The sequence below is a fragment of the Bubalus kerabau genome, chromosome 1 (assembly GCF_029407905.1).
Source record: "Bubalus kerabau isolate K-KA32 ecotype Philippines breed swamp buffalo chromosome 1, PCC_UOA_SB_1v2, whole genome shotgun sequence".
Lineage (NCBI taxonomy): Eukaryota > Metazoa > Chordata > Mammalia > Artiodactyla > Bovidae > Bubalus > Bubalus kerabau.
The window spans coordinates 224,812,184-224,828,335 of record NC_073624.1 but is presented as its reverse complement, the minus strand read 5'-3'; positions in this window follow the sequence as shown (position 1 = coordinate 224,828,335).

Here is a 16,152-nt window from a genome sequence, read left to right as displayed (position 1 = left end):
TCAATAAATATATATTCATACATATTAGTCAGCTTCCCTTGTGGCTCAACTAGTAAAGAATCCACCTGCAATGCAGAAGACCTGGGTTCAATCCCTGGGTTGGGAAGATCCCCTGGAGAAGGGAAAGGTTACCCAGTCCATTATTCTGGCCTGGATATTTCCATGGACTGTATAGTCCATGGGGTCACAAAGAGTCGGAAATGACTGAGTGACTTTCACTTTCACTATGCATATTAATAAATGAAATTTTTTCTAACAGCAACTTTCCCTTCAAAGTTGTTTTATTTTTATTTTCTTTATGTCATTTTAAAACATGTTTATTGCAGTATAACTGATATACAAATTAGTGCATACACACATTTAACTTACACAGTTTGATGAGTCTGGCCACCAGTAAACACCTGTGCCACCATCAGCACCACCAAATCACAGACATACCCAACAGCTCCCTGAGCTTTCCTGCATCCCTGGTTTTTGTTTTGTGCTAAGAATGATTGTTAACCTACAAGCTCATAGTCACCAAGATATGCTTCCTCTTCTTAGTTCAATGTCTGACACAGATGAACACTTTGAATGAATCGTCTCGAATCCTCACTACAAACCTACATGGGAAGTACAATTTTTATTTTCAATTTACAGATGGTGAAAGACTGGAGAGGTCACACAAATGAAAAATACAGGAGTCAGGATTCAAGCCCTGCTTCATCTGTCTCCAGAATGATTGTTTCTGAGAATTGCCAGATATTGCCTTTTAAAAAACCCAAGATTAATTTTATTTGTATTACTGCCTCTTCACAGATGAAACTACTGATCCATCTGTATAATTTACCACTAGTGACTCTTTTAGATCCCACATTCCAGATGTGCCCCATTATGTACAGCTGGCTGGGGTACACAATGTACAAATAATGAACTCCAGCAGGCTATGGCCTTTATTTTTTTGACAAGCTTTGTTTTGGCCGCATAAGCAAAAGTTTGTAAAACTGAAATAGGAGTACATTTAATAAGTTAAATTAATCTATATAATTTCTTGTTGATATGCAGATGAGGCCACAATGATAGCAAAGTTCCAAGGGACACTGCCTGGGGTGGCTATTTCCCTGCATCTCATTCCCAACTTCCTTTCCTAGGCTCTTTCAGTTCATTGCAAATTGGACTAATTTTTATATTCATGCAGACAGTTCCATTTTATCCTTTACGAGTATCTTGTCTCTAAAGGGGTCACAGAAGAAAAGAGAATGAGACTTTTAAAAGCTTCATTTTTATCACTTTACTTAGTGGAAAATTTTGGGAACAATTTAATACAGTTGACTCTTCAAACACCCTGAAGTTCTATTTCTGAGATACCAATGAATATTAATAAGACTTCAAATGATTTGCTGGAAAAACTAGGAAAAAAGGCAACAGATTGCAACACGGTGAAGGTACAGTTCAAAATAAAGAAATAGTTATTTCAGTTTCATATGGGGAGGGAGGAGGGAGGAGGGTTCAGGATGGGGAACACATGTATACCTGTGGCAGATTCATTTTGATATTTGGCAAATCTAATACAGTTATGTAAAGTTTAAAAATAAAGTAAAATTAAAAAAAACAAAACAAAAACAAAAACAAAAACAAAAAAGACATTTTCCTTAAGCAAGTATTTCAATAAAATATACTATCTGGTATTTAAAGGAAAAAAAAAATAAAAAAAATAAAGTATAAACTTTACTAAAGCTCTATCTCCTATACTGACCTTTTTTTTTTTTTTTCAAAAACACAAAACCTGAGAGTTTAAAATAAAACCCACAGACTTCCATTAAGTAAGCCTGGGCTTGAAGCTTCCAGAGTAGACACCAACAACATAAACACACCTACACGGTATAAATTGATGACATTAGGGGTTAGAAGAGCTTCACTGTGAATTTACCAAGGACTCATTATGTGATTATGTGAACTCAGATCCATTTTCTTCTTTTCATCTCCTTTTCTTGGCAACACTTTCTACTTTCACAAGAAGTTAACTCCCCCTCTTTCTTTTCCCCAACCTAACCAAACTTGCCACCATTTCTTTTTGCTGTTGTTATTACCTTTTTAAAAAGGATTTTTAAAATTATTTAATTTATTTTAATTGGAAGATAGTTACTTTACAATGTTGTGGTGGTTTTTGCCATACATCGACACGAACCAGCCATGGGTGCACATGTGTCCCCCCACCCTGAACCCCCTTCCCACCTCCCTTCACAGCCCAGCCCACTGGGTTGTTCCAGAGCACCGGCTTTGAGTGCCCTGCTTCATTCATCAAACTTGCACTGGTCATTTATTTTACATATGGTAATATACATGTTTCAACACTATTCTCTCAAATCATCCCACCCTCCCCTTGTACCACATAGTCCAAAAGTCTGTTCTTTACATCTGTGTCTCTTTTGCTGCCTTGCATATAGAATTGTTGTTACCATCTTTATAAATCCCATACATATGCGTTAGTATTCTGTATTGGTGTTTCTCTTTCTGACTTACTTCACTCTGTATAAGAGGCTCCAGTTTCATCCACCTCATTAAAACTGACTCGTGTGTTCTTTTTATAGCTGAGTAATAGTCCACTGTGTATATGTACCAGAGCTTCCTTACCCATTCATTTGCCAATGTATATCTAGGTTGCTTCCATGTCCTAGCTATTGAACAGTGCAGCAGTGAACATTGGGGTGCATGTGTTTCTTCCAATTCTGGTTTCCTCAGTGTGTATGCCCAGCACTAGGATTGCTAGGTTGTATGGCTGTTTTTTAAGGATTCTCCATACTGTTCTCCACTGTGACTGAACCAGTTTGCATTCCCACAAGCAGTGTAAGAGGGTTCCCTTTTCTCTACACCCTCTTCAGCATTTATTGATTGTAGACTTTTTGATGGCAGCCATTCTGACTGGCATGAGATAGCTCATTGCAGTTTTGATTTGCAGTTCTCTAATAGTGAGTGATGTTGAGCGTCTTTTCATGTGATTTCTAAGCAATGCTTTCTCAGAATCAGCTCCTTACTCATAAAGCTCTTTCTACATGATCCCAAAAGTAATAGCAGCATGTCAGCAGCACTGTACCTCCTGGTCCACTTCCACTGGGGGAAAAATCAACCTGCTGTTTCAAAGCTTAACTAAAAACCTTTAGTTGAGTCTCACTGACTCTTATTGACCTTTTCTGGGTCTTGTGACTATGCATGAGTCTAAGGCTGTGGCCAAGAAGGTAACATATTTTGAATGACTTAAGAAAACTGGGGCAAAATTACAGAAATTAGGAGTGAGATCAATTCCATTCATGATCATGACTGAGAAGTTTGGAGCACTGCTAAGAAGAGGAAAGATGAGATGAATACTAAAGAGGCAAGCATCAATGCCCATCACAACACTCATGTGGAGATTCAAGTCAACTATGAGAAAATTAAAACTATTGCTCTGTGTTTGTCCAAAGTGGGGAAAATCCGACTTTGATGGTGGTCCAGTAGCTAAGACTTAATGTTCCCAATGCAGGGGGCACACGCTCGACCCCTGGTCAAGGAATTAGAACCCACATGCCACAACTAAGAGTCTGCATTCTGCAAGTAAAGATCCTGTATGCCACAACTAAGACACAACACAGCCAAATTAAAAGAATAAATAAAACAAGAAAAGCCAAAAACACAAAATGAGGAGGATCAGAATTTTGTCTCTGAAGATGGCACAGAGGGATAAAGGGATACAGTTCAGACCAGTGGCTGCCAATGCCAATATTATCTTCACATATCAGGGGCAGTCCCCTACCTTCACTATAATCAAATTTCCACCAATTGTTCAGAGTTTGATTGAGTTCAACTATATATAAATAATTTCCCACCATTGAGTTTATTTGAAATAAATAATATTCTAGTGTTTCTAGAATCTTTGCTAGACTCTCTGGTTAGAAGCCTAGCAATCAGATATAAATGGACTCATTTTGGATCCTGGTGAATTGCTTGCATCCGATGACAATGTTAAAAAAAAATTTACACTAGCATTAGTTCTGGGTGTGTGCCTCAGTGGCAAGTGAAGAGAAAAGTCAGATCTCTGATATTTGTATATAAAGTAGATTCTAGATATTATTACAATTTTATTACATATATATTATTTCTTATACATATAGTTTATTATACATACAGTTTTCCCACAACTACCTGGCCACATAGATATTTAAATTTTAGGTATGTGTCCTCTTGTCACTAAATATAATACAAAGCTTGTAGTATCAAAATACTAAGCTTATACATCAAAAGATTATCTGGGAGAAAGAATCTTCATAGAAGGTGCTTAAAGTACATTCAGTGTGTCAATCCCTCCAGAAATTTCTTGAATCTACTTATATAGATAGAGAATAGTTTACCTAGGCTACATCATCATACTGTCATATCAACTGTTATTTTCAATTAATTGTGCCATATAATCCCCCCTTAATCTTTACTTAGAGTCAGTGTAAGAAATAAAAATAATATGCATTATAATATGTATGCTCAGTTGCTTAGTCATGCCTGACTCTTTGCAACCCCATAGACTGTAGCCCACCAGGCTCCTTTGTCCATAGAATTCTCCAGGTAAGAATACTAGAATGGGTTGCCATCTCCTCCTCCAGGGGGTCTTCCCAACCCAGGGATCAAACCAGTGTCTCCTGCATTGGCAGGCAGATTCTTTACCACTGAGCCACCTGGGAAGGCCCCAAAATAAATATAATAGCAATAAACAGAAGCTGTGTTATTGTATCCTCTTTTAGAATGTCAGATATAATACTCCATATGACTCTCTACTTTATAATAATTTACAGAAAAGGTTCCCTCTTATTGACTACCAAGAAAAATTGGGCTTCTAAACAGTCCTTCAGTTGTGTCCTACTCTTTGCGATCCCGTGGACTGCAGCACGCCAGGCTGCCATCTCCAACTCCTGGAGCCTGCTCAAACTCATGTCCATCAAGTTGGTGATGCCATCCAACCATCTCATCCTCTGTCATCCCCTTCTCCTCCTGCCTTCAATCTTTCCCAGAATCAGGGTATTTTCCAATGAGTTAGTTTTTTGCATCAGGTGGCCAAAGTACTGAAGTTTCAGCTCCAGCATCGGTCCTTCCAATGAATATTCAGGACTGATTTCCTTGGATTGACTGGTTTGATCTTCTTGCTGTTGAAGGGACTCTCAAGAGTCTTCTCAAACACCACAGTTCAAAAACATCAATTTTTCGGTACTCAGCTTTCTTTATAATCCAACTCTCATATCCATACATAACTACTTGAAAAGCCATAGCTTTGACTACATGGACCTTTGTTGGCAAAGTAATGTCTCTGCTTTTTAATATGCTGTCTAGCTTGGTCATAGCTTTTCTTCCAAGGAGCAAGCATCTTTTATTTCCATGTCTGCAGTCACCATCTGCAGTGATTTTGGAGCCCAAGAAAATAAAGCCTCTCACCGTTTCCATTATTTCCCCATCTATTTGTCATGAAGTGATGGGACCAGATGCCATGGTCTTAGTTTTCTGAACATTGAGTTTTAAGCCAACTTTTTCACTCTCCTATTTCACTTTCATCAAGAGTCTCTTTAGTTCTTCTTCGCTTTCTGCCATAGGGTGGTGTCATCTGTATATATGAGGTGATTGATATTTCTCCCAGCAATCACGACTCCAGCTTGTGCTTCATCCAGCCTGGCATTTTGCATGATGTACTCTGCATATAAGTTAAATAAGCAGAGTGACAGTATACCATCTTGATGTACTCCTTTCCCATTATGGAACCAGTCTTGTTCCATGTCCAGTTCTAACTGTTGCTTCTTGATCTGCATACAGATTTCTCAGGAGGCAAATAAGGTGGTCTGGTATTCCCATCTCTTGAAAAATTCCACAGTTTGTTGTCATCCACACAGTCAAAGACTTTGGCATAGTCAATAAAGCAGAAATAGATGTTTTTCTGGAACTCTCTTGCTTTTTTGATGATTCAATGGGTGTTGGCAATCTGATCTCTGGTTCCTCTGCCTTTTCTAAATCCAGCTTGAACATCTGAAAATTCATGGCTCAGATACTATGGAAGCCTGACTTGGAGAATTTTGAGCATTACTTTGCTAGTGTGAGATGAGTACAATTGTGTGGTAATTTGAACATTCTTTGGCATTACCTTTCTTTGGGATTGGAAGGAAAATTGACCTTTTCCAGTCCTGTGGCAACTGCTGAGTTTCCCAAATTTGCTGGCATATTGAGTGCAGCACTTTCACAGCATCATCTTTTAGGATTTGAAATAGTTCAATTGGAATTCCATCACTTCCACTAGCATTGTTCGCAGTGATGCTTCCTAAGGCCCACTTGACTTCATATTCCTAAACGGTATGTATATTTGTATTTTTAGTTTGGACCCTGAAATCTGCATAACTAATATGTTTTCTCTCTTCTGCCAAAAGATGAAATCAAATTTTTCACTCACCTGTAAGCAAATATATTGATCAAGGATAACAAATAATGGAAAATTCTGTGTAATTAATCCTCCTTTCTGACCCCACCACAGATGCTATTAATCAGACATGGCACTACTTCCCATGAAATGTGGAATCAGAATTCTTCTCATCATAGTTCTTGAGGCAGGGTTGGAAGTCCAGGGCTAGTCAGTCTTTTCGTGTAGACAGATTGCTAATTTTTTTTCTGAGCATGCTGATATCTCTAGGGTACACTGATATGATGGTACTCATAAAGCAGATGAAGGAGAGTCACAATCAATAGAGACTGTTAAGGTGGCTGAGAACATGCAAAGCTTTCATTGGTTCTCCACCTTAAAGGTCCACTTCTGACTCACTTTCTCTTTCCTGTCTCTAAAACACACAGTACTGAATTTTTTATGTCCTTAAAAAAGTAAAGAAAACAATAACCTCTAATTTTGCTTTATTTGGCCTTTAGGTGTAAGATATAATTCAGAATGGATCAAAAATATACCCTAGATAGAACTTACACTATTGAACAAGCTTCTCACTAAAACTTTGTTGCTGTTCTGTGACATTTCAAAAATAGTAGAATTTGATGAGATGGCCAAGTTTCCAGTGTCCAATTGCCAATCATGTCAGAGCCTCAGAGCCCAGAGCCAGGAAATAAATAGCAAGCATCTGCCTTTCTGTGCAGTTTTTACAATGAGATATAGCAAGTTCACCTTTGCTTATTTGTAAGGATTTTAGATATGATATAAAGGAAGAAACTGCTCTACTGAAGCATAGGGAAATAGTACACTTCCTGTGTGCAGAGCTTCAGTTTACATTTTACTACAGAGTTTCCAATATAAATCTCACAGGAATGTAAGTTCCCAAAGGGAGGCTGTGGCCTGAAAAATAAGTTGCTGGGTCTCCTTTCTTTAGAATGGGTCCTGGATGATGATATGGACTCAAAAAGCATTTGATAATACACATGTATTAGTTAGGGAATTCTGGCTGAAAATTAAGAGAAAAATCAACTAAGACTGGCTTAAAACCTGTGTATATTGATTGGATCAAAGATCATACAGAGTCAAGTAAATCAGAAAGATAAAAATAAATACCATATGTCAATTCATATATGTGGAATCTAGAAAAATGTTACAGATGAACCTATTTACAGGGCAGAGATAAAGATGCAGACATAGAGAACAATGGACTGTGGACACAACAGGGGAAGGGGAGGGAGGGGCAGATTGGGAGAGTAGCACTGACATATATCCACTACCATGGGTATAATAGCTAGCTAGCAGGAAGCTGCTGTACAGCACAGGGAGCTCAGCTCACGCTCTGTGGTGACCTAGAGGTGCGGGATGAGGGATGGGATTGAGGCTTAAGAGGGAAGGTATACAGGTATACATACAGTAGATCCACGCTGTTACGCAGCAGAAACTAACACAACACTGTAAAGCAATTATATCCCCAAAGCAATAATAAAAAGAATGGATAAGGAATATATAATGTGATATATTCATACAATAAATATTAAAAGAATAAAAAGAGAATAAAGAAGAATAAAGTATTGATGGTTTAGTCACTAAGTCATTCCCGGCTCTTGAGACCCCAGGGACTGCAGCCCTCCAGACTCCTCTGTCCACGCGATTTCTCAGGCAAGAATACTGGAGTGAGTTGTCATTTCCTTCTCCAAAAGTATTGATATATGCTACCAAAAAAGGGGCATGAAATCTAAAGATAGGATAGACTTGCTGCTGCTGCTAAGTCGCTTCAGTCATGTCCGACTCTGTGCGACCCCATAGACAGCAGCCCACCAGGCTCCCCCATCCCTGGATTCCCCAGGCAAGAACACTGGAGTGGGTTGCCATTTCCTTCTCCAATACATGAAAGTGAAAAGTGAAAGTGAAGTTGCTCAGTCATGTCCGACTCTTAGCGACCCCATGGACTGCAGCCTACCAGGCTCCTCCGTCCATAGGATTTTCCAAGCAAGAGTACTGGAGTGAGGTGCCATTGCCTTCTCTGAGGATAGACTTATAAACTAACTTAATCTCTGGTCTCTGGACCACTTCTCCTGCCAGTCTCTTGGCAATCCCTTCTTCAGTGTCATAGTGTCCTACTTTGCCCATGAGCAAGACAAAGAATGATACTCAAAGAAAAAAATGTGATATTCATTAGTATTTACCAACAGATATCTCCAGTTGCTTCCCTGGCACCTGTCAATTTGCATGTTCCTGTATCCATGATGTTAGATGTGGTCATGTGACTCACTTTTGCTAGTGAGATGTGATTGAAAGTTATCTGTAAATCACTACTGAGTGTGGGCTCTAAAGGTCAAGATATCCTCTGCTGCAGTGATGAGCTCTATTCTGGAGAATGGCTGTTCTGCCAGATCATGTCCATGGGAGAGGGTGGGTGGAACAAAGGAGAACTCCCATCCTACTTGTGATGGAAATGAATATAAAAAGGACACAAACCATTGCTACTGTAACCCACATATAATCCAACCTATCCAGACCAGTACAAAGGAGAAGCTGTTCCTGAGTCGTCTCCCAGAAAAAAACAAGAATGACCTTAATGTGAACCTCCTAGATCCTCTCCTTACAACTCATTGGTATGAATTCCCATCCCTGAGTCAATTATCATCAAGGGAGATTATTGCTATGAGCCAACCCCTAGATCTTAGCTTCTGAATATAAATTCCACTGTCTTCTGGCATGTGCAAGGATATATAAAAGCCTGAACACAATAAGCTTTTGTTAGATGTGATGAAAAAAAAATTCCATCCACAAGTCAACGCAATTTTTCCTTTCTTCACTGGGTTTAAGAGGGTGCTTGCTAGTATTTCTTCTTAAAACAGACAGGGAAAATTTCTTTCTGCACACTTACTATCATCTCAGCTGGACCATTCACAGTAGAAAATTACCATCACACTGTGTTTATATGATTCCCTCTTTCTCTTTTGGAACAAGAGATAGGGTAGAAAGAATAAAAGAGTACTAGTGAATTCATTTTTTTACTAAAAAAGTACAGAGGATGACAGAGGATGAGATGGTTGGATGGCATCAGCAGCTCGATGGATTTGAGCAAGCTCCAGCAGTTGGTAATGGACAGGGAAGCCTGGCATGTTACAGTCCATGGGGTTGCAAAGAGTCAGACATAATTGAGCGACTGGATTGAACTGAAATTCACTTTTTATTCATAAGCTTTTATCTAACTTACTTTTTAATCTGTACAAGGCATAGGTGAGAAATATCCACATAGTTAATTCCAAGGAACTGAGAAAGTCCAGTTGGCTTTACTGGATTCACTACTACTATGAATAGCAGTAAGCTATGGAGGTTGTTTCTACAGTGACTGTTTTTACATTTTTCATTATAATTTGTCTCATACTGCCATCCTCCCAAACACTTCCTAACAACCAAAACAGAACATATTTTCTACACAGATTACTTCAAAATAAAAACTCCCTTTAGAATAAAATATATTTAAAGTATTTGGTCCTTTGAGCATAATAAATATTAACTCACCCCAAGATTCGACCTAACAGTTACCTCAGAAGAAAGAAACTAGGTAGCTGAATCTTAAAGTCTTATCCTAAAATATTCAAGTTGGTTCATAACCTCTGTGTTTATTATTCTAAAGCCCAAAACAAAGTAAAATTATAGCAAATTATGCTAAAAACATCTTAAGGATAAAAAAACCTTTTAAAATAAAAGTATGTACCATGGTACAGACAGAAACGACGTCACCCTCGCTCACTCTACCTTGAGTCTCACTTATGGCGAGTAGCACCTCGAGTTCACCTGGTGAATTTGAAAGTACTGAAAGGTACAGAATTAAAACAAGACCAAAGTGCTAAATACCAGTGACGATTCAGAGACTGCTAAACTTTTTTCCCCTATATATTCCTTTTAGCGCATGAAAGAATCTTCCAAAGTTGTCTGTTACATCAACCATGCATCTCCAATACATTTATTCATATGTGAATGCATTTGGAGGAGTGAGAAAAGAAAAGAGGAGAGTGTTTTGGTTGCAAATGTGGTTAATTGGATAAGCAGTACTGTGTCCAAATGTGTATAATAAGGCCTTTGGAAATATTATGTTTTGGATTGTATCTTTGATTAATGTTGCTCATTTTACTTCCTCAAGGTGTTTTCAAAATGGAGCAGCAATTCTGAAAGATGTAACTACCTGCAACCAAGAAAATAATCCAGTGTCAGCCATCAAGATCTATACAAATTCAGGGCAGCAAACAAACAATTCATTTCTTAACCCATTTCATTGCATATCCTACAATAAGCACTCCAGAGAGTCTTAACATTTTGGGGGTGGGGAAGCTTCCCTCTATGCCTAGGAAGGAAGACTAAGAATGATTCAAAAATTAAAACACTACAGCAAACTAAAATTACATTTAAATCTTCAGTTCAGTTCAGTTCAGTTGCTCAGTCGTGTCTGACTCTTTGCGGCCCCATGGATCGCAGCACACCAGGCCTCCCTGTCCATCACCAACTCCTGGAGGTCACCCAAACTCATGTGCATCGAGTAGGTGATGCCATCCAGCCATTTCATCCTCTGTCTTGGCCCCATCCTCTTTTGCCCCCAATCCCTCCCAGCATCAGTCTTTTCCAATGAGTCAGCTCTTCACATGAGGTGGCCAAAGTATTGGAGTTTCAGCTTTAGCATCAGTCCTTCCAAAGAACACCCAGGACTGGTTTCCTTTAGGATGGACCGGTTGGATCTCCTTGCAGTCCAAGGGACTCTCAAGAGTCTTCTCCAACACCACAGTTCAAAAGCACCAATTCTTTGGTGCTCAGCTTTCTTCACAGTCCAACTCTCAACCTCCATACATGACCACTGGAAAAACCATAGCCTTGACTAGATCTTTGTTGGCAAAGTAATGTCTCTGCTTTTGAATATGCTATCTAGGTTGGTCATAATTTTCCTTCCAAGGAGTAAGTGTCTTTTAATCTCATGGCTGCAGTGATTTTGGAGCCCAAAAAATAAAGTCTGACACTGCTTCCACTGTTTCCCCATCTATTTCTCATGAAGTGATGGGACCAGATGCCATGATCTTCATTTTCTGAATGCTGAGCTTTAAGCCAACTTTTTCCCTCTCCTCTTTCACTTTAATCAAGAGGCTTTTTAGTTCCTCTTCACTTTCTGCCATAAGGGTAGTGTCATCTGCATATTTGAGGTTACTGATATGTCTCCCCGCAATCTTGATTCCAGCTTGTGCTTCTTCCAGCCCAGTGTTTCTCATGATGTACTCTGTATATAAGTTAAATAAGCAGGGTGACAATATACAGCCTTGACGTACTCCTTTTCCTATTTGGAACCAGTCTGTTGTTCCATGGCCAGTTCTAACTGTTGCTTCCTGACCTGCATATTAGAATCTTGGTTAATTAGAATTCAAACAAATAGAACCCTAAAATAATTTATGAACTAGAATAAGCTCTAGGAGTCATTTAGTCCAACCACCTGGAAACACAATAATCTCTTCTTCACTATCCTTTTATCAGTTGCCCTTTATCTCTGTAAATATATTTCCAGCAATGTAGATTTACTTCTTGATATCATATATTAGTACATCCTTAAACAGTTATAACATGAGATCATTATTTATCATGATTGAGGTGAAATTTTTCTTCCTCTAACTTTGCCCTAGTTTTTCATTTTAAGATGACAAGAAATAAGCCTTGTTTTTCTTTCTTTTAGTTTATTGATTTTTAATGGAAGGATAATTACAATATTATGTTATTTCTGCAATATGGAGCTTCCCTGGTGGCTCAGATTATAAAAAATCTGCCAGCAACATGGGAGACCTGAGTTCAGTCCCTGGGTCAAGAAGATCTCCTAGAGAAGGAAGGGCATGAAAACCCACTCCAGTATTCTTTCCTGGGAAATCCCAAGGACAGAGGAGCCTCCTGGGCTATAATCCATGATGTCACAAAGAGTTGGACACGACTGCATGACTGACACTTTTGCCATACATCAACATGTATCAGCCACAGGTATACATATGTCCCCTCCTTCGTGAACCTCCCCCGCCAACCTCCCTCTTATAATAATATGAAATGCTAGCTTTAACTGTGAATAAAGGGAGAAGAAGCATAAAAAAGTAGAAATCAAATTGTAAGTTAAATAATCAACATCCTTGAGTATTTTCTGTGATATGCCCATATCTCCTCCCAAAACCTCATCCCTGTATACCCACAGCAGGAAAGATAAACATGTCACTCTTATTCATGTCACTCTTCTCTATAAGATCCTTCAAAGGATTTATCTTAGGATAAAATCTAAACTTTTTACATGGTTTTTAAAGACCCACATATTCTGGCCTCCTGCTATCTCTCTAGCCTTCTTGCTTCTCATGCTCACCTGAAAATCAGTGATCCATTTATAACTAAATGCATTTCAATACTTGGACCTATTTCCAAGGCAGAAGTACAGATGAAAACATAGAGAATGAATGTCCAGACAGATGGAATGAAGGGGAAGGTGGGACAAACTGGGAGACTAGGATTAACTTATATACACTACCCTACGTAAAAAGATAGCTAAGGGGAACCTGCTGTACAGCACACAAAGCTCAGCTCAGTCCTCTGTAATGACCTGGTAGGGTGGGATGCAGGCAGTGGGATGGGGAGGTGAGAGGGAGGTCCAAGAGAGAGGGGATATGTGTATATTTACTTACACCTGATTCACTTCATTGTACAGCAGAAACTAACACAACATTGTAAAGCAATTATATTCCAATAAAAAACTGAAAAAAATACTTGGAAACTATGACACTTTCCCTTTTCATTTTACCTCCTGAGATTCTTATTGTTCTTTTTGTCAAAAACATTCTTTCACATCTTCTTGCTATGCATAACTATTAATAATTCTCATTCCATGTCAAATATCTCTCAGAAAGCCTTCCCTGACTTTTCAAATTTGGATCTGATGGCTCTCCCACAAGGTTTCATGGCATCCTACAATCCCATTAACACTGTTGTTGAATCGCTCAGATGTGTCCAACTCTTTTGCAACCCCAGGGACTGTAGCCCACCAGGATGCTCTGTCTATGAGATTGCCCAGGCAAGAATACTGGAGTGGGTCGCCATTCCCTTCTCCAGGAGAGTTCCAGACCCAGGAATTGAACCCCTGTCTCCTGCATCTCCTGCATTAACAAGCTGTTTCTTTACATTTGAGCCACTAGGGAAGCCTCCCAGTAACAAACACTTTTGCATATTATACCTTACTCACAAGAACTGTAAGCTACAGGAAAGCAATGACTGTACAAACTCATTCATTATTTCAGCCTTTGATTCTATTATAATGTCTGAAAAAATAGTTGAACCTGATAAATACTTTTTAGATATGTAAATAATTAAATGAGCAAGTATGAATAGTTAATAAAAGCCTGTGCAAGTCCACTTATCCGAGAACAATAAAATTATTTTTAGAACATTATACCTAATAAAGCTGAAAATAAACTAGTATGTTTTGGAAAGTTTCCAACAACCAAAAAACGATAACAGAAAAAACATTTCTAACTAATTAAGCTATTAGGTTATTATAATTAAGGTCTGTATTTTTTTAATTAATTTTGACAATTCTTGGCACAGGGGTAGTTGTTCTATTTTATCTTTGCTAGTAGACTTCTTTAAGTCTTGATTTATGATTAAACTATGAGATGTGTTTTTATAACATGATGTAGTTTCTTGAAGGCTTCTATGGTGGCTCATCTAGTGAAGAACTCACCTGCCAATGCAAGAGACACGGGTTTGATCCCTGGGTTAGGAAGATTCCCTGGAAAACGAAATGGCAACCCATTCCAGTATTCTTGCCTGGAGAACTCCATGGATCAAGGACACTGGCAGGCTCACAGTTCATGAGGTTGTAGAGAGTTGGAAATGGCTGAGTGTACATGTGCACGGTTTCTTTAATAATAATTTTAAAAGGTTCACACAGAAACAACTATTATTTTCAATACTAGAGGCTGTAATGTCTCCAAATCATTGCCTTTCTTTGTTTGGCAGTTAGTGAAATGGGGTAATGAAAAGAAGGTTGTTTTGAACTCATACCTCAGATTACCCTTAAATCACTCCATGTTATCTCATAGGATCAGATAAAAAAAAAACGGGATTAACAAAGAAGTAAATAAATAACCAAGAGATGGACAGTTTGCCTTGTAAATGTCTAGTACACATCCAGCTTTCTTCATTACCTATCCAATGTTTCCCAATGAAACAGGGAGCCATGAAAGAAACCAGAAGAAGCATTTCATGTCATCAACGCCATAAGTTCCTGCCTGGCCCACTGCACAAGAGCTGTTTCAACCTTGAATTTGGCCTTTTGTGTGAATGTATCACCATATGTTCCCAAATTGCTGTGCAAAGACTGATGGTTCCATAGTCTCCCATTAATATTTTGCCTGGGCATAATGTTCATTTTTATTTGTCTAAAATGTTCCAAATTGCCAAGCGATTTTTAAAGTAAGTGTTAAATTTTGAAACTGCTAAGTCATTTCAGTTGTGTCCGACTCTGTGTGACCCCATAGATGGCAGCCCACCAGGCTCCACTGTCCCTGGGATTCTCCAGGCAAGAACATTGGAGTGGGTTGCCATTTCCTTCTCCAATGCATGAAAGTGAAAAGTGAAAGTGAAGTTGCTCAGTCATGTCTGACTCTTAGCGACCCCATGGACTACAGCCTACCAGGCTCCTCTGTCCATGAGATTTTCCAGGCAAGAGTATTGGAGTAGGGTGCCATTGCCTTCTCCAAAATTTTGCAACTAGAAGCTGCTATTCTGTGACTGAATCGTATGGTCAAAATAATGAAAATATCGTGACCTGAGTTAGGATACCATAGTAAGATACAGATGACAAGTGTCAGTCTATAGAAGGAGGAGTTGGGACTGATTTTTTTTTTTCCTTTTCACTGTCATACTATTCATATTCAACTCATTAGTCTTGAAATAACACAGCAGAATGATCTTTTAGGGAATTTAAACAACTTGAACAATACTCATTCCAGTTTCTGGAAAGGATAGCATATGTCCCAAGTGAAAGTTTTAATATTAATGGCTTAATTCTTTTGTTTTCTTCAAGGACACAACCAGTGTTGACTCCAGAAATCAAAGGTAGGAAGGGACCAAATGGGAGAGGACTTCATCGCCCTCCTCCCCACACCAGCCTGCCTGTACCCCTTCATGCTATTGTTCCCCAAGATGTAGCACCCAGTAATCTATGACAAACTTGATTTTTGTGATCTAGGAAAATCATAGCGCAGTATATGATGAGAAGCAACAGCAGAAGACAAAAAGCATTCTCTTCTTCTCTGTCTCTCTCTCTCACAAACACACACATACAGTGACAGGAATGCACACACACACAATATGCAAATTTACAATATCCTTTTGGCAAAACATGAGATCAGAGGACATATGAGACATCAAATTGGCACCACCTTAATCTTGCATTGTCTGATTATAGTGTTAGAAATATTGTTTCCATATCAGTGTCCGTTTGTAGACTTTCCTCAGGGAATAGGAACTTCAGTTACTACTTATATTGCTGGTGCCTCCTGGGGACAGAAAGGCATAGTAATAAAAAACATGAACTTTGTAATCAGACACTCTTGGATATGAACCCTGGCTACACTGCTTATTAGCCATGTGATTGCAATTTTCCACATTTGCAAACGGAATTGAATACACTGGTGAATGCTACAAGATAGTTTTATATTTTC